Source organism: Nerophis lumbriciformis, linkage group LG14 (genome assembly GCF_033978685.3).
Source record: "Nerophis lumbriciformis linkage group LG14, RoL_Nlum_v2.1, whole genome shotgun sequence".
NCBI lineage: Eukaryota > Metazoa > Chordata > Actinopteri > Syngnathiformes > Syngnathidae > Nerophis > Nerophis lumbriciformis.
The window spans coordinates 16,708,824-16,732,930 of record NC_084561.2 but is presented as its reverse complement, the minus strand read 5'-3'; the positions used below and the strand labels follow the sequence as shown (position 1 = coordinate 16,732,930).

The 24,107-nt window shown below is 37.8% G+C and overlaps 1 long non-coding RNA gene across 1 annotated transcript in view; it reads left to right on the top strand.

Moving 5' to 3' along the window:
- The first annotated feature begins 1,933 nt into the window (after positions 1-1,933).
- The window catches only part of LOC140679394 (uncharacterized), a 40,726-nt gene continuing 18,552 nt past the window's right edge, over positions 1,934-24,107 (top strand). Inside the window, exons 1-2 of the long non-coding RNA XR_012050809.1 lie at positions 1,934-2,017; positions 10,948-11,078. This is a non-coding gene — a long non-coding RNA (uncharacterized lncRNA). The remainder of the gene's footprint in view (positions 2,018-10,947; positions 11,079-24,107) is intronic.

The window sequence follows — 24,107 nt, the reverse complement described above, 5'->3', positions numbered from 1 at the left end:
TCACAAAAAACAATATTCAAGACTTGTATTTTCATACTTACAATTTTGTCTAAAATGCTGGCATGCTAACACTTAGCAAGATAGCGCAAAGTAAAAATATTCAAGACTTGTATTTTCATACCTACAAATGTGTCTAAAATGCTAGCATGCTAACACGTGTTCAAGACTTGTATTTTCATACTTACATTTTTGTCTAAAATGCTAGCATGCGAATACTTAGCAAGATAGCACAAAAAAATATTTAAGACTTATATTTTCATCCTTACAATTTTGTCTAAATTGCTAGCATGCTAATACTTAGCAAGATAGCACAAAGTAACAACATCCAAAATTTATATTTTCATACCTACACATTTGTCAAAATGATAGCGTGCTAACACTTAGCAAGATAGCGCAAAGTAGCAATATTCAAGATTTGTATTTTTATAACTATTAAAACTGTGTCTAAAATGCTAGCATGCTAACACTCAGCAAGATATCGCAACAAATCAATATTCAAGACTTGTATTTGTATACTTACAATTTTGTTTAAAATGCTAGCTTGCTAATACTTAGCAAGATAGTGCAAAGTAACAACATTCAACATTTGTATTTTCATACCTACACATTTTTTTAAATTATAGCATGCTAACACTTAGCAATATCGCATTAAGTAACAATATTCAAGACTTGTATTTTCATACTTACAATTTTGTCTAAAATGCTAGCATGCTAATACTTAGCAAGATAGCATGAAGTAACAACATCCAAAGTTTGTATTTCCATACTTACACATTTGTCAAAATGATAGCGTGCTAACACTTAGCAACATAACGCCAAGTAACAATATTCAAGACTTTTATTTGCATACTTACAATTGTGTCTAAAATGATAGTATGCTAATACTTAGCAAGATAGCGCGAAGTAACAACATACAAGATTTGTATTTTCATACCTACATATTTGTCAAAATGATAGCATGGTAGCACTTAGCAAGATAGCGCAAAGTAACAATATTTAAGACTTGTATTTTCATAACTACAAATTTGTATAAAATGATAGCATGCTAACACTTACCAGGATATCGCAAACAATCAATATTCAAGACTTGTATTTTCCTACTTACAATGTTTTTCTAAAATGCTAGCTTGCTAATACTTAGCAAGATAGCGCAAAGTAACAGCATCCAAGATTTGCATTTTCATACCTACAAATTTGTCTAAAATGCTAGCATGCTAACACTTAGCAAGACAACTATAGCCATTTTTTTTCATTACTAAAAATGTGTCTAAAATGCTAGAACGCTAACAGTGAGCGCAAAGTAACAATAGTCACAACTTGTATTTTCCTACCTACATTTTTTTCAAAAAATCTAGCATGCTAATACATAGCAAGATAGCGCAAAGTAAGAATATCCAAGACTTTTATTTTCACACCTACAATTTTGTCTAAAATGCTAACATGCTATTACTTAGCAAGATAGCGCAAAGTAACAACATCCAAGACTTGTATTTCCATACCTGCAAATTTGTCTGAAATTTTAGCATGCTAACATTTAGCAAGATAGTGCCAAGTAACAATATCCATGAGTTTTGTTTTCATACCTCCAAATTTACTAACACCTAGCATGGTAACACTTATTTCATTACTTTATTTTTAATACCTAGAGTTAGGGATGTGTACTTTTCACATCCGATTCCCTGTACCTGGGAATCAATACCTGGACTCATTGTTTGTTCTCTTGTGTTTGTTTATGTGTTAATTGTCACGACTTGTCACACCAGGCCGTGCCTTATTTTGAGTTTCTTGGTAATTTTCTGGGTGTAACCTTGGTTCCTGTCTTCCGCTCTTGTTTTGTAGTTTTTCCACTTCCTGTTTTCTCCTTTCCTACAGCAGCTTTACGCCTGCCTTTGAGCACTTTTCTCCCCACACCTGTTTTCCGTTTGTCATTAGCACTAAGTTGAGCTTGCGACAGTTTTTGTTGTTGGGACATTATTCACAATTCACTGGTCACTCTGGATGGAGCCCAAGTACACACGTAAGTGTTTTTGCTGTGTTCCAGCATTTTGTTTTGTTGACCTTGTAGTCTGTCCGTTCAGAGCACTTCTCTGTTGCTCTCGCTTTTTGGCTTTGCTGCCACCTTGTTTGTCTGCATTTTAAAATCACAACAACCTCCGTCGTCTCGCACGACACATTGCTTGACATTAATAAATGTCGATTGTTGAATAACATATATATATATATATTTAATTTAACACTGAGCTGATTAATGTAACTGTTCTGTCCAGTTGTCATATCCTGTTTTCCCCCCTCGAGTCTCATTTGCAAGTATTATATGGAGACTTTTTATGCAGAAAAGACGTTAGATGGCAGTAGTGTAGGGCTGCAACAACTAATCGATTAAATCAATTAAAATTGATTATAAAAATAGTTGGCGATTAATTTAGTCATCAATTCGTTGGATCTATGCTATGCGCATGCGCAGAGGCTTTTTTATTTTATTTATTATTTATTTATTTATTTTTTTTATTTATAAACTGCAACATTTACAAACAGCTGAGAAACAATAATCAAAATAAGTATGGTGCCAGTATGCTGTTTTTTTTTTCAATAAAATACTGGAAAGGATAGAAATGTAGTTTGTCTCTTTTATCCGATTATTAATCGATTAATCAAAGTAATAATCGACAGATTAATCAATTCTCAAATTAGTTGTTAGTTGCAGCCCTACAGTAGTGTACAGATTACGGTGTGTTGTCATGGTCAGGAAGTAGTCTTTGCCATTTAGTTGTGGGTGACATTGTCTTTTGTTGAGCCCTGCAACGTGTTTGTACTGTAAGTATTGTAAATGGGTTATACTTGTATGGCGCTTTTCTACCTTCAAAGTACTCAAAGCACTTTGACACTATTTCCACTTCCACCCATTCACACACTGATGGCGGGAGCTGCCATGCAAGGCCCTAACCACGACCCATCAGGAGCAAGGGTGAAGTGTCTTGCTCAAGGACACAACGGACGTGACGAGGTTGGTAGTAGGTGGGGATCGAACCATGAACCCTCAGGTTGCAGCGCCACGCCGTTCCCCTATTGTACTTATAACGCACCAGCTGTTTGACTGGAAGGCACATCTTAGTTGTAGTTTTGACGACCAAATTTGGAGGTGTTGAAATCGCCATGTGGAATTGCTAATGGGAATAGGTAGAATCTCCATGGCGTACCCAATTAAATTTAGCATCGAGCTAGTGTATTTTGAAAAGTGGAGCTCTGCTGTACTTTCGAGGGCCTTCCTCTTGCTTTGTTGTCATAAAATGTGCGGGTGTGTCCGCTCTGACTACATAACTGCTTGTTTCTCCGCCAAGTGCTTAAGCCAAAGTGTTGAAAGAGCCGTATTGGACCAAAAATAAAAATAAAAATATCTGTCTGAAGCCGCAAAAAATTAAAAGTCTGATATAAGTGTTATAATGAAGACAACACATGATATACGTGTATATATTACCTATATTAGCCTACTATCAAAATGACTGTGCCGCAGGCTGACGGAAATCTTTGTTGACAAAAATGTTGAAATGTAATATTTATTCTACACATTTTTACAACATTCAAAATCATTAGTAAAATGGAGGCTTCTCAGATGGTGAGATCACTCCTGGAAATGACTGGCTTAGAATGACCAAAGGTATAGATGTGTGTGTCCAAGTTAAAGGAAACAACAGGCTGACTTCTTCTAATTGATTTATTACAATCTTTGCAAGCTGGGTAACATTTGCTGTGGTCTGGAACAACATGGCACACAAACAACTCTCTGAAATGCAGCCAATATTACATACAGATTATTTGCCATGAGACATAATATACATTTGAAAAAACGAAAGAAGATGTTCTGATGCTAAAAAATATTGATGTAATCATAGTAGTATCGACTAGATACGCTCCTGTACTTGGTATCATCACAGTGGATGTCAGGTGTAGATCCACCAATGGCGTTTGTTTACATTTTGACGCCGGGGAGCTACGGTGTGTAGTGAAGCATGTTTAGCTATTCCTCGTCCTGCAGGGATGATACTTGTGAGAAACTTTCTTTATTTGTCGCCATGGAAACCAGGATTAGTGATTTAGAAGTAGCTCAAACACTGACTACTGCGGATGGACTTTAGCCGCTAACTAGCTAGCCATGTATTAAAGCACCTCTTCCTGAGGGTGTTTTCAGTGTTATAACTTCACCTTTATCTTTAGTTTTTAAGCCAAAATGCATCCGTTCCCCCTTTTCTGTCTCCACACAGTCTGCTTGTAAGTACTCCTTGATTGTGCGCTGCCGAACATGCTCGTCTGCTTGTAAAACCAACAATGTCACGACTCTATGACGACGGGGGGTTGGACCGGTACTTTTTAGAGGCGGTATGGTACCGAATATGATTCATTAGTATCGCGGTACTATACTAATACCGGTATACCGTACAACCCTATGGTGCAGTGGTCCCCAACCACCGGGCCGGTACCGGTCCGTGGATCGATTGGTACCGGGCTGCACAAGAAATAAAAAAATAAATAAAGATAATAATAATAATAATTTTTTTATTTTTGTTTTATTTTTTATTAAATCAACATAAAAAAACACAAGATACACTTACAATTAGTGCACCAACCCAAAAAAAACTCCCTCATACACACATTCACACTCATTGTACAAAAGGGTTGTTTCTTTCTGTTATTAATATTTTTGGTTCCTACATTATATATCAATATAGATCAAGACAGTCTGCAGGGATACAGTCCGGAAGCACACATGATTGTATTTTTTTATGACAAAAAAAAAAAAAAAAAAAAAAAAAAAAAAAAAAAGAGACTAAAAAAGGAGTGGCATAAAACACGTCTTAGAAAGTCTGAGAAAGTTGTACATGTAAACAAACGAAGGTGAGTTCAAGGACCGGCAAAATTAGTAGGACAAAACGGCGCTCGCCAAATCAGTGAAGCATGTTTAATACAAACACTGGGATTTCTAACAATTAGGGTTGGTTTGTGTTATGTTTGTCCTCCTACAGAAACCATATTAAAACAAAAAATATATTTTTCCCCTCATCTTTTTTCATTTTTCATACATTTTTGAAAATGTTCCAGAGAGCCCCTACTTAAACCCGTCTTAAACTGATGCTGAGTTTACAATTGGAAATGACGTGACGTCACTTGCAGCAAAGGTATTGAAAAGAGATATTGTACCGTTTGGTTTTACACCGCCAGATTTCGGTTGGTACCTGTAAAGGTACCTTCCAACAGTCCACTATAAAACATCCAAAAATAATCATGGATTGCGTTCAAAAAAACAAGAAAAAAAAACAAGTCTCATTTTGATTAACTGGATACTGTTCTTTTGGCTGTTTATTGTAATCGCACAGATTACCTTCCCACAATCAAACAGGCAACAGCAAAGAATTACAGTTTAAAAGCACGTTTTCAATGAAGTAATGCCTGAAGTGCTCCTTGAACAAAGTCAATCATGCTCAAGTCCAATGAACACCTGCCTGTAGGGATCAATGAAAAAAATACTACCGAGTTTGGCCGACACACACACATTCTTGTATTTCTTACCTTCTTGAGACCTCCGAAAAATGCCTACCTCTTTAGGACCACCCTTTCTCGATGTATAAAGATTTATATTTACAACATTAATAATAAATGCATACTATGCAAATATAAAAAAGGCAAGCTTTTAGTTATTTTTTTTTAGAATTGTTTGTAATTGTTTTCATTATTTACTTGAAGTTATTACAGTATGTCTCTATATAGATGGATTTACTATTATTTCTTTAAATTAATTTTGGCCAAAGGGGGCGCATTTCAATTTCTTACACACACTTGTTATTACGTATGTTGGCCAGAGGGGGAGCACTTCAATTTTTTTACACACACTTGTTATTTCATATGTTGACCACTTTTAAAACCGACACACAGTCAATTTGAAAAATCCCTCCTTTTTGGGACCACCCTAATTTTGATAGATTTCACTACCAGTGGTGCAAATTAGATCTCTATTTTTTAGTAGTGCAATGGTCCCCGGTACCGGTCCGTGAATCGATTGGTACCGGGCCGCACAAAAAAAAAAAGTGTATTTTTTATTTTTTTATTAAATCATTCTGTTATTAATATTCCTGGTTCCTACATTATATATCAATATATATCAGTACAGTCTGCAGGGATACAGTCCTTAAGCACACATGATTGTATTTTTTTATGACAAAAAAAAAAAAAAAAAAAAAAAAACATCCCCCCTCCCCACCCCTCTGGTCCGTGGGACAAATTTTCGAGCGTTGACCGGTCCGCAGTTACAAAAAGGTTGGGGACCACTGCCGTAGTGTATTTTTTCATCCTTTGGTCACATAAGGCAGTGGTCCCCAACCACCGGGCCGCGGCCCGGTACCGGTTGGTACCAGGCCACAAGGAATTAAAAAAATAAAAAATAATATTTTTTTTGTTTAGTTTTTTTGTATTATTAAATCAACATAAAAAACACAATATATACATTATGTATCAATATGGATTAATACAGTCTACAGGGATACAGTCCGTAAGCACACATGATTGTATTTTTTTATGAAAAAAAAAAAATAAAATAATATATATATATATATACACCCCCCTCCCGGTCCGTGAGACAAATTTTCAAGCGTTGACCGGTCCACAGCTACAAAAAGGTTGGGGACCACCGACATAAGGGACGCGGGTTGTCTTACGTCAGCACCGGAAGTCGTAAAATCAGCAGTTCACCTGGCGGGTTTTTTTCGGGGATGAATAGGAAAGTCCTCCTTTAGCTGCCGTCTTGTTTTATCACATATGCACCTGTCAATGTTTACTTTTGTGTGCACGTTAAATCAACAACAAAAATCCTGACTTTGGAGCAATGTTCACGGACTCTAGTATTTGGCTCTCTATGAGATGCAATGGTTTTTCGTATTGGGACCATGATTTCTGTCCTAACTTGTTCACCAGTCCTCATATGGAATATATATTGTTTTTTCCAATCACCTGGCATGTATACTGTGTATATGTACAGAATGTATCCATTTTTTTAGCGTAATTTTTTATATATACATGTTACAGGTTATATATATTTTATTATTGGAATGTATCAAATGTGATGAATATTTAATGGACCACAATGGAAACAAGCCTTTTGGCTTTTTGTGCCATCCTTTTGCCTTTTTAAAGCATTACATGGATTTAATTATTTAAGATGTCGATAAACTTATCAACCAACCAAAAACTTTTTCCTGGTTGATGTCGCAAGAAGGGTCGTCGGCGATCACTCGAAACGAGTATGATTGTGCAGGAAATCTTTTAAAGTGGGGAGACTGGTGCACAGACAGCCACCACACTGTCCTTGGCAAAGAGAAGGCCAGGGTCCAATGGCATGGAGACCAAGACAATTGGGGGCGCATCTTTGCTGCAGCCTTCTTCCGCCTTTGTGACCATTGTGGAGCTTCTATGCAACCATCATCCGCCCACTCCGCCGTTGAGGTCTTTTTTTCACGGAAGGGTAGCAATACAAGAACACACACACACACACACACACAGAGGCTTCTACAGACGAGTTTACTTGGGGTGCATGTCAGCACACATGCAGAAAAATGGTCACTACCTTGTGGACTCATGATAAGGGACAGGTAAAGTTGCAAACACATGAATTTTTCTTTTTTTATTCTTTTTGCAATTAAAGTGGGCCTCGTGGCTATCTTTCCGCTGAGTGCCCAAGCCAAATATCAGGGCACGATGCGGTGCTGCTTTGCTCCCCTAGTGGAACTAATTAGATGTTCCCAAAGGACAACCCTGTCATCACATTGTTCTGCCCACAATGCAGCCTCCATGGCTCTTCGAGGGGAGCAGCAGGCAAAACATTTCTGGAAAAAGTTTTATGCCATTTTATGAACGGAAACATGTTTTAGCACAACCTTGCGAGAGCAGCCATTATCACCTGATACTTTGAAAGCATGATTGTCCATCCATCTACTTATCCATTTTCTACCACTTATCTTATTCAAGGTTGGCAATTTTGTGCAAACTGCAGACTACACCCTCGAATGGTTGCAATAGGGATGTATGGATCAGGGTTTTTACGCCGATAATGCATGAGCGGTATCGGCCGATTCCAATACCGATCACACGTGTTCACTGTAAACTTTCAGTGTATTTATAATAATAATAATACAATTATTTATGTATTATTTATCTATAATTAAACTTCAAAAAAGGGTCATTAGAATAATACACAAAGCGTGCTACTACGAACATACCAATACATTATTTATAAGTTCTAATGTGTTAAAATGTTCAGATATTGTGTTTTTTAAAAACAATGGAAATTATTTTTTCGAGTAAAGAACAGCCTTCCAGCTTGTATTCTTAGGTTATTCCAATTAAGAGGAGACAACTATAATTTACGGGGGTATTGATTTTTGAAATAGGTAAAGTAAGAACAAATATAAAATACAAATCTATTTCAGTTTTAGGAGTTAAATGGTGGAACAAGCTCAGTGATGAGCTTAAGACATGTAGTTTTTTTGTTGTGGTTTAAGAAAACCTTGAAAGGTGGAATAATTGAAAATTATAAAATATAGTAACAATTACTTTCATCCCATTGTTTTTTGTTTTTTTTTAACGTTGATGTTCCAGGCAATCTAATGTTCAGTGAATGTATAGGATAGGCAAATATAAGCTTTGGCTTCAGCCTATTCCTTTTTTGGTCATTATTTTTATTTTATTTTCTTTTTGTGTGTAAATGTGTATGATTGTCAATATGTCTAATTTATACTGTTAAACTGGTCACACAAAATGGTTGATGGTTGATTATATGACCGAAATAAACTTATTTCATTCAAACTTATTTCATTCATTCATTCATTCATTCATTGTGAGTGCTATTGACACTTTTTTAAAAGGGAACTTTACTTTTTTATGGCATTTTTCCAGTCATTTACAATCATTATGAAAGACACGAGGTTGGATGCTCAGTTCCGTTCAGTTTCAGTGTATTTCTAACATGCATACGATACACATTTGCGGTTGTTTCATTACAGCACGTCCGAAAAGGAGTAGGAAGAAGCAGAGTTTATTTAATCCTACCCCTTTTCATGCCATAGCAATTTTATCCCATTTCCTTGCTGTCTCTAACAGAACAGTGAACAAATAAATAATGAACAAATAATATACCATAGTAAGCAAACAAATATTAAATATGTAAATTATCTTTGTCTAAACAAAAAAAATAAAAAAGGGTTCAAGGTGTTGTTCATCATTCTTGTTCTGTGTACTTTGTGAACACTTGTAGTTTGAACAGTCTCTTATAGTGAATCATTTTGGTGCTTTTTTTATTTCTTTGGTTAATCCGTTCCATAATTTAATTCCACATACAGATATGCTAAAGGTTTTAAGTGTTGTTCGTGCATACAAATGTTTTAAATTAGATTGTCCTCTAATGTTATATTTCTCCTTTTGTTGAGAAGAATTGTTGTACATTCTTGGGTAGCAGGTTATAGTGTGCTTTGTCATACTTGCCAAACTTGAGACCTCTGATTTTGGGAGGTGGGGGGGCAGGGGGTGTGGTTGGGGGGCTTGGTTGGGGGCGTGGTTAAGAGGTGAGGAGTATATTTACAGCTAGAATTCACCAAGTCAAGTATATATATATATATATATATATATATATATATATATATACACAAGAAATACTTGACTTTCAGTGAATTCAAGCTAAAATATATATTTCTTTTATTATATATATATATATATATATATATATATATATATAAGAGAAATACTTGAATTTCAGTGTTCATTTATTTACACATATACACACACATAACACTCATCTACTCATTGTTGAGTTAAGGGTTGAATTGTCCATCCTTGTTCTATTCTCTGTCACTATTGTTCTAACCATGCTGAACCAATGCATCATCTCTGATGATGCATTGCTGTGTGGCACGCACAAAAGTGCTTTCATCAAATGCACTAGATGGCAGTATTGTCCTGTTTAAGAGTGTCACAACATTGCTGTTTACGGCAGACGAACTGCTTTACGGTAGACGAAAACGTGACTGCTGTTGTTGTGTGTTGTTACCGCGCTGGGAGGACGTTAATGAAACTGCCTAACAATAAACCCACATAAGAAACTAAGAACTCGCCCTCCATCATTCTACAGTTATAACGTGATTGGGCAGGTACGCTGTTTATATTGTGGGAAAGCGGACTCAGGTCTGCATGGACCTGAGTCCGCCTGAATTTCGGGAGATTTTCGTGAGAAAATTTGTCCCGGGAGGTTTTCGGGAGAGGCGCTGAATTTCGGGAGTCTCCCGGAAAATCCGGGAGGGTTGGCAAGTATGGCTTTGTGCATAATTGTAGCTGTTTGCAAATGCACCAAATCGTTGAATCTCAATAAATGTGATTTAATAAATAAAGGGTTTGTATGTTCTCTATATCCAACATTATGTATTATTGTAATTGATCATTTTGTAACATTGTTAGTGAATGAAGCGCTCATTTGTAGTTTCCCTATATTTCTAAATAGTAACTTAGATGCTGTTTTTTTTTTTTTTTTTTGCATTCTAGATATTAAATAAATGTGATCCAAAGTCCGCTTACAATGCAGCCTGTGGGAGCCAGGCAATTCTGCCTACAAAGCCCTTCAAAAAACATCCAAACACCTCCATTGAGGTTTTATATACATGATGTGAATATATATGTAATGTAGTAACAGACAGATTTATAATAATGTTTAATATTTATATATTTTGATCGTTTTAAGCAAACGCGGAGCATTAACTAAAACGCATCACAATGTTTGCTTTTTTTTTTCTTTGTCGCTGATTATTACTCACTGCAGACTTCATGAGAGCAAACAAACATAGTAAAACATCACTTACTGTACTAGGTCTGCTGTCATTATGATGCCAACTGATAGGATGTTTATATATTCCCATTTAGATGAAGATCGTCTCATAATCCTCGCAAAGAAATGGGCGTCTTTTCGTGTTGTCCTTGCCAGTTACGGGTCCTAAATGGCTGTCAAAGTGTACCAACATGTCGGAATACCTACTCAGACGTCTTCTGTCCAGGTGAGATGCATGATTTATGATCTAGAATACATTTACAGGGAGCAATGAGGGAAGAAAGCAGCAGAGCACCTGATGATGTATACATAGGCAAGGGGTGTCCAAACTTGTTCCCAATAAGGGTCGCACACTGAAAAATCAAAGCAACCGGGGGCCATTTTGATATTTTTTATTTTAAAAACCAATACAATATATGTATAAAAAATATACATTTAGGCCTCCACTCAGGCTTGATCCCGGGGACCCCTAAGGGTTTTGGTAAAAAAAATATTAAAAATGTGTCATTATTCAGTACTATTATTTGTATTATTATTTAAGTTTTAAATCTCTACATCAACATTAGGTCTCTCTGTCAATATAATGTTTTTAAAGATTTGCCTTGTATGCTCTTTTTGTCAAAGAAAACCCATTTTTTAAATACACAAAATATGCAATATTTTCACCCAATAAAAATTTTAAGTGGAATATTTGAGATTATAAAATAATTGGAGCCTTAAATAGGTCATTAATTCATAACACCATTGATTTTAATTCATTATTATTTTTTGAGCAATGACTCTTAAAACAAATTGCACTAAAATTATTGGGGAGCCAATAGGGTCCTACTTATTAAAGTGTTAAAAAATAAATTATTATTTTTGTTTTACGGTTTACTTTTAACACAATAATCTTGAGATCAACTTCAGATCCATCCGTCAATTATAAGTTTTGTTGTTGTATGTTTTTTGTTTGTTCGATTTAGACCCTTCTTTAAAAAAAAAAAACAGCTCAGTTTTTTATATGGCAAACACAAAATATGCAACATTTTCCCTCAAAAACATCTCAAAGTGGAATATTTAATGTGACGTAATTGGAGCCTTGAATAGGTAAATAATTCATAATGACATTGATTTTGAGTCATTATTATTTTTTAAAGACAGAAACAGCCTGCATGGCAGCTATGTGTTATTAGAGTAAACATTGTAATATTTTCTTGTTACATTTCCCCTGTTTGCTCTTTTATACCACTTTTTCCATTTTACATTGTTTTCAATTGTATTTTTAAAATGTGATGTGGGGCCGTTAAAAAATGACCTGCGGGCCGCAAATGGCCCCCGGGCCACATAAGGACACACATTTGTGATCACGGCGCTGCTATAAATAGTTTGTCTGCGTTAGCGCTTATAATAACAATATCACTAATACTTGAGTAATATTCAAATCACGAAATGTAAAAGGAGTATTGTTGGCAGTTTTTGAATGGTTATTTATTGGGTTTTATGGGCGAAATAGAGGAAGTCCCATTTGCTCTGCTGTCAGCTGACTTTTATTTACTTTTATTTACAACTTAGAATGCATTTAAAAAATCCATCCGTTGTCGTGTCTTTCACAATGATTGTGAACAATAGGCAAAATTCCAAAAAAAGTGCAGTACCCATTTAACAATATCAACACAATATTTAAGCAAGTTCCTAAATCTTTTTTATAATGATCAAAACAAAGTCAATAGTACACAATAACTAAACACACATACTATCTACTACTCATTTAAAGGCTATGGATTTTGTCCATAAAGTCGTCCTGGTGTCCAGGGAATTATTCCAAGATGTTGCGGGTTCGCTCAAATAATATTTATGTATAATCATGCAACCAATAATGGCTCACTCGCAGGATTCTTGTTGGTGATGTTTATTGCACCAAATAAAGAACAGCGCACAAGGTGCACAAATATATACTGTACAGTGCAAAAATCTGTGAAAATGAAAAGTTAATCCCCCCCAAAAAAGTATTAAAATGCAGGAATTAAAAAGAAAATGTAGAAAATGAACTATTCAAGTTCTTCACAAACAAATAGTTTACCTACTCCCACCCAGTGGCGTGTCTATAGGGTGGCCTGGGGTGGCGCGTGCCACCGCTAGCACCTGATAGGCCAACCCAGGTGCCACCCCACTCATAGGCGGAACTCTTTGAAGCAGTGTTTTTCAAACTGCGGTACCACTCGGGCTCCATTCAGTGGTATGCAAAATAATTGCTTAATTCAGAGGTTTCCAAACTACGGCCCCTGGATGGACTTTGGTCTGTTGCCCAGTGCAGAGTTTTTCAACCACTGTGCCGTGGCGCCGTGAGATATTGTCTGGTGTGCAGTGGGAAATTATGCAACTTCACCTAATCGGTCCAAAAAGTATTTTTTGCAAATCAATAATTATAATCTGCAAATAATGTGCCGTTGTCTAGTGTCTGTGCTGTGTAAAACTCGGCAGGGTAACCACGTAATACTCCATGTCAGTAGGTGGCAGCGGGTAGTTAATTGCTTTGTAAAAGTTGTAAAGTGTCGGGTGAGACGAGGATGGTTTGTTGTGATCCCAATATGCAGACCACATCGGGAGGCAGTGTGCAGGTAAAAAGGTATGTAATGCTTAAACCAAAAATTAACGAAAGGGAAAGGCAATGGCTATCCAAGACGAAAGTAAAACTGAACTGGCTACAAAGTAAACAAACAGAACGCTGGACGACAGCAAAAACTTACTGCGTCCACAAAGTACGTCTGTTCTTGACATGACAATCAACAATGTCCACACAAATAAGGATAGCAACAATGTAAATAGCCTTGCTTGCTAACACAAACCAGGTGCGCGGAACAGCGCTCAAAGGAAGACATGAAACTGCTACAGGAACACACCAACAAAACAGGAAGGGCCAGACAAGAACTAAAGCACTACACACAGGAAAACACTAACAAACTCAAAATAAGGCACGACGACCTGGTGGAGTTTCATTTTTTTTAACGTTTTCTGCTGGTGGTGTGCCTACGGATTTTTTAAATGAGAAAAATGTGCCTTGCCTCAAAAAAGGTTGGTAAATATTGGCTCAGTGGATGTGGTCCACAGTGGTTATTATTGACCTCATGCATTACACAAGCATAAGTTGCACAGACTTATTATGTAGGTATTAATTTGGACAACCTTTCCAATTCATGGTCCAATTAACCAAAAGCCAACACAGAATGTTAAAACATGTTATACAACTTGCCCACTGAACTATGTGGATTTTATTAAAAAAAATGTCTAATAGTACCATACACAATTCAAATATACACCCATTCAACCCATTTCCGAGGCCTGATGGGTAATATGCAATCGCCACACTTTTAGTTGCTTAAGAGACATCGATAGAACATGGATGGATGGCTAAATATTTCTGATGGATTACAAAACTTTAAGGAGGTCGTCAGGGAAGTAAAGAAGGTCGGAATGATTCACATACCCTTAATATTCAACGTTTTATCGCTGATACCTCATATTGTAGTTGCAGGGCAATGTTATTTGGCGCACTGTGTGCGCACATATTGGCGGGCAATCTTGATTTGCGTCCACATATTTTTTGTTTGGGGGGTGGGCGGGCATTCTTTTTTTGATTGATGATGAGCAGCCAGGTTCCAGATGTCCGTGGTCCATATTTTAGTTACAATATATTTTTTACACAAGTGGGTTTAACATGTTTGCCTGCCAACACAGGTAGGGATAGCGGGGGGGTGTATATTGTAGCATCCCGGAAGAGTTAGTGCTGCAAGGGGTTCTGGGTATTTGTTCTGTTGTGTTTATGTTGTGTTACGGTGCGGATGTTCTCCCGAAATGTTTGTCATTCTTGTTTGGTGTGGGTTCACAGTGTGGCGCATATTTGTAACAGTGTTAAAGTTGTTTATACGGCCACCCTCAGTGTGACCTGTATGGCTGTTGACCAATTATGCTTGGCATTCACTTGTGTGTGTGAAAAGCTGTAGGTATTATGTGATTGGGCCGGCACGCAAAGGCAGTCCCTTTAAGGTTTATTGGCGCTCTGTACTTCTCCCTACGTCCGCGTACCACTCCGTACAGCGGCGTTTTAAAAAGTCATAAATTTTACTTTTTGAAACAGATACCGTTAATCTCCGATATTACATTTTAAAGCATTTATCGGCCAATAATATCGGCAGTCCGAAATTATCGGACATCTCTAGTTGACAGCAATGTAAACAGTGGATTTGAATGAGGAACTAAACTAAAGGTTTATGAATGTTGCAATTTTATTTTAATATAGAGGAAATTTGACATACTGTATTTGTATTTTGCGTACCGTAGTAGCCCAAAGCTTTGTATTATTGTTTAATGTCAGTGGTTTTGAAAATTAAAAATATCAACCTTGCCCCCGCATGCTTTCAATTTACAGTGTGCGGCTTTTTGTGGAAAAAGTTTGGAATTAACTTGTTACTTTCTTGTTAATAGCGGCTTACTTTCTGCTGTACCATTCTTAAATTTACACTGTTAAAACTTTACTAATCACTTATTTCTTGTTTTGTTTTTTTTCAAGTTAGCTTAGCAACTAGCTTAGCTTTTAGCATTCCTGCTCCTGACTTGTTTTCACTGCGTAAAATGTTCAGCCTGATATTTGATAATGAAACTTAAAAATACTAAGAAATGCAATTTATTTGCCGCAAGATAGTACTTTATTGATTCCTTCAGGAGAGTTGCCTCAGGAGTTTTTTTATTCCAGCAGCAGTGCACAGAATTGAGATCAAATTTAAAAAGTAAAAAGTAAATAATGGGGGTATAAATGGAAATATAATTGAAAATATAACAATACAAATAAAAAGCGACAATAAGAATAAAAACATAACAGTAAAAAATAAGAATATAATAAGAGAAACTAGGCAGTAGACCATGCTATGCAATGGAAGCGATCCTTATGGACTTAAAGGAGCGGCTCCACACTGTGTATGTAGACCAGGCCTGGGCAATTATTTTGACTCGGGGGCCACATTTAGAGAAACAAATATGTCTGGGAGCCGGTATATCTATTTTTAGGAACATTAATACAAAACCTCACAATAATGTCTGATTGAATGCTAAAAAACTTTATGACAGACCGCCGTAAAAAACGTAATGGAATTTTAAATTTTTCTACGAAGGATAAAACACTGAATATTGACAAAATATGAACGTCACACCCCCTTTCGATGGACACATTTTACAATCAAGTGAAACGCAACAAAAATGCAACAAACAGTGAAGTATGAACGCGAAGGGTACAAAATAAACCCACCTAAAATCTGATATATCACTAAGCTTTAGAACTTAGTTGTGAAAATCTCCATCCACGTCTGTGGAAACGCTCCCCACCCACACTGCTTGGTGCCTCGTCTGAGCTGCTGTGACGTAGATGACCATCGTAACTAATTAGATGACCATAGAAACTAATTATATTACAATAGTAAATAATTAGATTACAATAGTAACTGGTATATCATCCATAAGCGCAGATTCCAACCATTGAAATACTTAGAATAGTTGAAGACTTACGGTCGTTAGAAAACATGACTGCACATCATAATGGCACCTACACTTTACATCTTAAAAATCTAAATCAATTATTTGGGAATGCCAGATTGAAAAGCTTAACGGGCCACACGTGGGCCCCGGGCCTTAATTTTCCCAGGTCTGATGTAGACGATAGGGATGATGATTTTACAACAACTCATGATTCTATTCCGACTCTTGGGTTGAATATTTAGTTCAAAATGAATCAATATTATTTGGTTTAAAAATATTTGGTATGAAATAAAAATGGCCTAAAAAGTATTTTTTGAGAATTATAAACTGATTTAGATTCAGAATAAATACGAATCACAATTCGGATGTAAATCCATTTTTTCAGCACCTCTAATGGAGACAGTTGCTAGCCGCTTTTCAGCCGCCTGGGGACTAAAAATAAATACAGTGTCAACCAGAGGGGCTTGTGATTGGTATGAAAATACATCAATTAGTGTACTTTTTCTCGAAAATCTTCTGATACTAATCAGTGGACGATTGATCGGCACATCCTTAGTTTTCAGTAATGACAGGAGTAAAATGTGTTGTTTTTGGAAGGTATTTATGTGTAGCTCAGCACTGATAAATGATTCAGAGGAACCATGAGCCTTTCAAAATAATAAGTTCAGCAATCTCAATGCTTTCCTCGCGTAAAGTCAGGGAAGGATGACAGCCGTGAACTCTGGGGGAACTTTATTTACATCCAGCTTCATCTTACTGCCACACAGTACAGTTGTCAAGCGCTCCAACACCAACCGCACATTTCCGGCCTTCACAGTAATCCTGTGTGACTGCACTGAACTCAATAGTGGTCTCAGAAAAGTAGCTTACAATGGCATTGTGTCTAAGTGTGAGTACAGTGGTACCTTGGGATACAACTTTAATTAGTTCTCTGACACAAACTCATATTGAAATAATCAAAATCAATTTAAACCATGATTGGCCCCCAAAACACTACGATTTTAACATGCCTTTTTAAAAAGAAAAACATTTTAGATGAGGAATGTTTTATGAAAAGCAATACAATAGACTGTATAACAAACAACTACAGTTGTTTTATGAAGTAATGCAATAATGATGGACAGCCTTTACATTGGAGCAGCATACGGATCTCCTTCAAGCTGCTCTGCCATCAAACACACCATCAGCAGCTTCTCCATATTTTCATGGAAATGTCCGCCATTTGGTTATTTTAACGTCCTTGGCTGGCGCTATCGACCTATTCTGCTTTTGGAATGGTGCAGGCTACTGCTTCACCGGGTCATGTTTTTTGAATGAAATCTAATCACCTGCCAGCTGTGTCTCGCCGTCCCGCACATGCCCCGCCCCTAGTCGATGGTGCTCCTCCCTCAACACTATTGACAGAGGCGGTGACCTTTGCTCTTGTAGCGCGCTGATCAAACCCTCCCTCCACACTATTACTTTTTTTTTTTTTTTTAAAGAGACTCCTACAGTAGGAAAGGGATTCATATAGACCCATTCCTGGGTGGATCTCGCGTGAGAGGAAGAGGACAAGTTCATCATTTTAGAATGCACATTCTATGGTCTAAGTTGGAATTGTCACAAAACACATTTTAAGATACCCAACACTCAACTGCCTTCTGGCAGCTTAAGTGGATAGTGCGCACCGCAAATTTGTCACGTTTCATGTGTTAGGTCAAGGATGTCCAACTCGTTTTAATTGAGGGCCACATCGCAGTTATGGCTGCCATCAGAGGGCCGTTTGTAACAGCGAATAATGTATGAATTTGCCTCTGGATTTTTATTATTAATTATATAAATTATTTTAAGTTGAATGTTGATTTTACAGTAAAAACTTTACATTGCCACACAAAATAGTGTTTTTATTTTTTATAACATTTTACGATAAATGGAAAAACAGTACCACTGTTTTTTGGGGGGGGTTTAGGGAAAAAGCTAACAGCTCAGTTGCCAGAATTTTTGTGTAAAATGTACATAGTTTTTTAAAACATTATTTTGTTAATGGAAAAACAGTACAGGTTCCCTTTTTTATTCTGGCAACTTAGCTGACAGTTTTTCTACCGTAAAAACAAATGCACCGTCTTTCCAGTTACAGTAATACACCGTTAAAAACAACAACCGTAGATTTTACAGTCAAAAACTGGCCGTTCAGTCAACACAATTTTAACGCAAAAAAAAGTATTAGTTATTTTCAATTTGCAGTAATCGACGTCCCACTGGGGTGAGTTTTTCCTTGCCCTTATGTGGGCTCTGTACCGAGGATGTCGTTGTGGCTTGTGCACCCCTTTGAGACACTTGTGATTTAGGGCTATATAAATAAACATTGATTGATTGATTGATTGAATATGCTGTAAAGAACAACGTAAAATGTATTGTATTTTTTATGAATTTGATGGGTAGTTTGCTGTAAAATTAGGAATTTTTATTTAGACAAAAACATGTTTGGGAAGTATAATATACTGTAATATTTGTTGTAATATTGGATACTATTAAAGTTTAAAAGGCATGCAATTTCAAGCAGTACATAGGTCTTCTGTCAAGTTGAAAAAAATCTATGACATTAAGTACTTATATATATATATATATATTGTTGTAACAATACCAATATTTTGGTACCGGTACTAAAATGATTTCGATACTTTTCGGTACTTTTCAAAATAAAGGGGACCACAAAAAATTGCATTATTGGCTTTATTTTAACAAACAATCTTAGGGTACATTAAACATATGTTTCTTATTGCAGTTAAGTCCTTAAATAAAATAGTGAACATACTAGACAACCCTTTCTTTTATTAGTAAGTAAACAAACAAACGCTCCTATTTAGTCTGCTGACATATGCAGTAATATATTGTGTCATTTACCATTCTATTATTTTGTCAAAAATATTAAGGACAAGGGGTAGAAAATGTATTATTAATCTATGTGTTCATTTACTGTTAATATCTGCTTAGTTTCTCTTCTAACATGTTCGATCTACACTTCTGTTAAAATGTAAAAATCACTTATTCTTCTGTTTGATACTTTACATTAGTTTTGGATGGTACCACAAATTTGGGTATCAATCCGATACCAAGTAGTTACAGGATCATACATTGGTCATTTTCAAAGTCCTCATGTGTCCAGGGACATATTTCCTGAGTTCAAAAACATAATATGAATTTAAAAAAACAAAAGATGTTGTGATGCCGAAAAATATCGACGTAACCATAGTAGTATCGACTCGATACGTGCCTGTACTTGGTATCATTATAGTGGATGTTACGTGTAGATCCACCAATGCCGTTTGTTTACATTTTGACACCGGTGAGCAACGGTGTGTAGTGAAGCATGTTTAGCTATTCCTCGTCCTGCAGGGATGATACTTGTAAGAAACGTACTTTATTTGTCGCCATGGAGGCGAGGATTACTGATTTAGAAGTAGCTAAATCACTGCTGACGGTGGATGGACATTAGCCGCTAGCTAGCTAGCCATGTCTTAAAGCACCTCTTCCAGGATTAGTGATTTAGAAGTAGCTAAAACACTGCCGTTCCTTCCTGAGGGCGTTTCAGTGTTATAACTTCACCTTTATCTTTAGTTTTTAAGCCAAAATGCGTCCGTTCTCCCTTTTCTGTCTACACACTGTCTGCTTGTAAGTACTCTGTGATTGTGTGCCGCCGAACATGCTCGTCTGCTCGTAAACCAGCAATGACTTTGACACGGGCGCGGGGGGTGCGGGACCGGTACGTTTCAGAGGCCGTTTAGAACCGAAAATGATTCATTAGTTTGGACAAAAATGTAACAAAATATTGTCTTTGAAGTTGTTAGGTGTGTTTATAAGTGTTTTCTTAAAACGTAGATCTCCACACTGAGCCGTGCTACTCCTCTGCAGACAAAGCAAGATAAAATAGGTAATAAACTATTCATTAATTCCACACAAACTCATTAATTCATATTAATTTCAATGTTTACTGAGGTCTCACATGCAGTTCATTATTTGAAGTGTTTCCCATTAGCTTAGCATAATCGGATGTTCCCCTGCAATGCTCATGCTGCGACTCGAATGTTGGCTGAAACAAAGCGCCGTGAAGCGGGAGGACACACAATGGGCCTATTATTCCTTCAGACATTGTTATTTGCCGAGCAAGGAGTGGAGAGTCTGAGCTTCTGAAGTGATGGGTAGGCTCCGGTCTATTGTTGGTCGTTTCCTCATTATATGGCCACAAAAATGCTCGTGCTTTGTCGCCTCATTAGAGGCAGTGGGTGCATTTTGACGTTTTTGCCGTTGGATCTGATTCCTGTGCTACGCTGGCCATGAGTTCAGCTGATGCGGGAGTGATATGCGTCAAGAAAACAGTGTTTTTGTCGGAGAATAGGGTAATGTCCACCAATGAGTCAGCGGTCTGTATGGAGAGAACATGTGCATTCAGCTCAGGATTCCTGTCAGAGTGGTCATCTATACTGTTGACGTCAGCACGCCGCTACAATTGTCCTTGATACACATTTTTCAAAGTTGTCAAGTGTGTCGTGCGCTACCTTCTAAGTGTTGTGAATTCTGATAGGCTGTCTCTCTTCCTGCATTCTTGGTATGTCGATCTAAAGAACTGATAGGATGTTGATGCCAGGGTCAGATGCTTTTTATCCACACTGCAACATACTTTCCCCACTGTAGGATGAGTAAAGTCTATCCTATCTTATCTTAAAGGCCTACTGAAATGCGATTTTCCTATTTAAACGGGGATAGCAGGTCCATTCTATGTGTCATACTTGATCATTTCGCGATATTGCCATATTTTTGCTGAAAGGATTTAGTAGAGAACATCGACGATAAAGTTCGCAACTTTTGGTCGCTGATAAAAAAGCCTTGCCTGTACCGGAAGTAGCAGACGAGTAGCGTGACGTCACAGGTTGTGGAGCTCCTCACATCTGCACATTGTTTACAATCATGGCCACCAGCAGCAAGAGCGATTCGGACCGAGAAAGCGACGATTTCCCCATTAATTTGAGCGAGTATGAAAGATTCGTGGATGAGGAAAGTGAGAGTCAAGGACTAGAGGGCAGTGGGAGCGATTCAGATAGGGAAGATGCTGTGAGAGGCGGGTGGGACCTGATATTCAGCTGGGAATGACTAAAACAGTAAATAAACAAAAGACATATATATACTCTATTAGCCACAACACAACCAGGCTTATATTTAATATGCCACAAATTAATCCCGCATAACAAACACCTCCCTCTCCCGTCCATTTAGCCCGCCAATACAACTCAAACACCTGCACAACACACTTAATCCCACAGCACAAAGTATTGTTCACCTCCCCAAAGTTCATACAGCACATATATTTCCCCAAAGTCCCCAAAGTTACGTACGTGACATGCACATAGTGGCTACATGCGTACTCACGGTACCGCGTCTGCGTATCCAACTCAAAGTCCTCCTGGTAAGAGTCTCTGTTGTCCCAGTTCTCCACAGACCAATGGTAAAGCTTGACTGTCATCTTTCGGGAATGTAAACAATGAAACACGGGCTGTGCTATCCGGCACAACAGTCAAGGGGTGCATTCTACGGCGGGGGTGCGTTATCCGGCACAACACCTGCCGCAATACACCGCTTCCCACCTACAGCTTTCTTCTTTGCTGTCTCCATAGTTCATTGAACAAATTGCAAAAGATTCACCAACACAGATGTCCAGAATACTGTGGAATTTTGCGATGAAAACAGACGACTTAATAGCTGGCCACCATGCTGTCCCAAAATGTCCTATTCAATCCGTGACGTCACGCGCAGGCATCATCATACCGAGACGTTTTCAGCAGGATATTTCACGCAAAATTTAAAATTGCACTTTAGTAAGCTAACCCGGCCGTATTGGCATGTTAACGTACCAATGATTGTCACACACACACTTGGTGTGGTGAAATTTGTCCTCTGCATTTGACCCATCCCCTTGTTCATCCCCTGGGAGGTGTGGGGAGCAGTGGGCAGCAGCGGTGCCGCGCCCGGGAATAATTTTTGGTGATTTAGCCCCCAATTCCAACCCTTGATGCTGAGTGCCAAGCAAGGAGGTAATGGGTCCCATTTTTATAGTCTTTGGTATAACTCGGCCAGGGTTTGAACTCACAACCTACCGATCTCAGGGCGGACACTCTAACCACAAGGTCACTGAGTAGGTGTTGCAATGTTAAGATTTCATCATTGATATATAAACTATCAGACTGCGTGGTCGGTAGTAGTGGGTTTCAGTAGGCCTTTAAGACCCTCTGGACGTACACTATATTGCCAAAAGTATTTGGCCACCTTCCTTTACATATGCCATCCCATGGAATTGTCCAAAATGTTTTGGTATCCTAGAGCATTCAAAGTCCCTTTCACTGGAACTAAGGGGCCAAGCCCAACTCCTGAAAAACCAACCCCACACCATAATACCTCCTCCACCAAAATTCACACTTTGCACAATGCAGTCCGAAATGTGGCGTTCTCCTGGCAACCTCCAGACCCAGACTGGTCCATCAGATTGCCAGATCAATCCAGAGAACGCGTCTCCACTGCTCTAGAGTCCAGTGGCGACGTGCTTTACACCACTGCATTCCACGCTTTGCATTGGACTTGGCGATGTATGGCTTAGAAACACATTCCATGAAACTCTCTGCGTACTGTACGTGGGCTAATTGGAAGGTCACATGAAGTTTGGAGCTCTGTAGCAACTGGCTGTGCAGAAAGTCTTTGCACTATGCGCTTCAGCATTCGCTGACCCCTCTCTGTCAGTTTACGTGGCCTACCACTTGGTGGCTGAGTTGCTGTTGTTCCCAAACTATTCACATTTTTTTATAATAAAGTTGACTTTGGAAAATTTAGGAACGAGCAAATTTCATGACTGGATTTGTTGCACAGGTGGCATCCTATGACAGTTCCACACTGGAAATCACTGAGAGTGGCCCATTCTTTCACAAATGTTTGTAGAAACAGTCTCCATGACTAAGTGCTTGATTTTATACACCAAGTGATTAGGATACCTGATTGTCATCATGTGGATGGGTAGCCAAATACTTTTGGCAATTTAGTGTATCTATGCTTCCGATTAAGGGACATTTTGGGGTATTTTCTGTCCGAATGTGACTGTCTCCCATTGCACAAAGAGTGACAAAGTGCCTCCGGTGACAAAGCTGCGAACCTTCTGGCGCTGCTCTAGCTGTCCGTCAAACCTATGGGTTTAATCAGAATCAGAATCAGAAATACTTCATTAATCCCCGTGCTAAACTTCATATAAAGTCTGCTGTTCTTAAATCCAATGTTTTACTTTTTCTAGTATCAGAACCAGAAATACCTTTAATAATCCTCAAGGAGAAATTAAGTTTTTCAGCACAATCCCGTTCAAGAGCAGACAAACATTACAGGGAGACAGAAAAGCATCTGCCAACTTTGGGCGCCCCTTACAAAAAAGATGAGAAACAGGTAAATGCTTGGGGGTGTGAGAAAAAATAAAATACAAATTCAGTCTAAGCCTGGGCCCCTGGAGAGGGGGTCCAGACTGAGGCTTAAAATTAAAAAAAAACCTCATAGCCAGAGCACTCATAAGCACGTGTGTAAGAGGGACACATCAAAGAACACAAAGGACATTAAACACATTAAAAAGAGCAGAGCTGATGCAACCAGCCATTTCTACATACAGCTACAAAAGTAAAATGACAACAAAAAAACAAACAACACGTATACACTGTGGTGGCCTCTGCTGTGTTCCATGCCATCG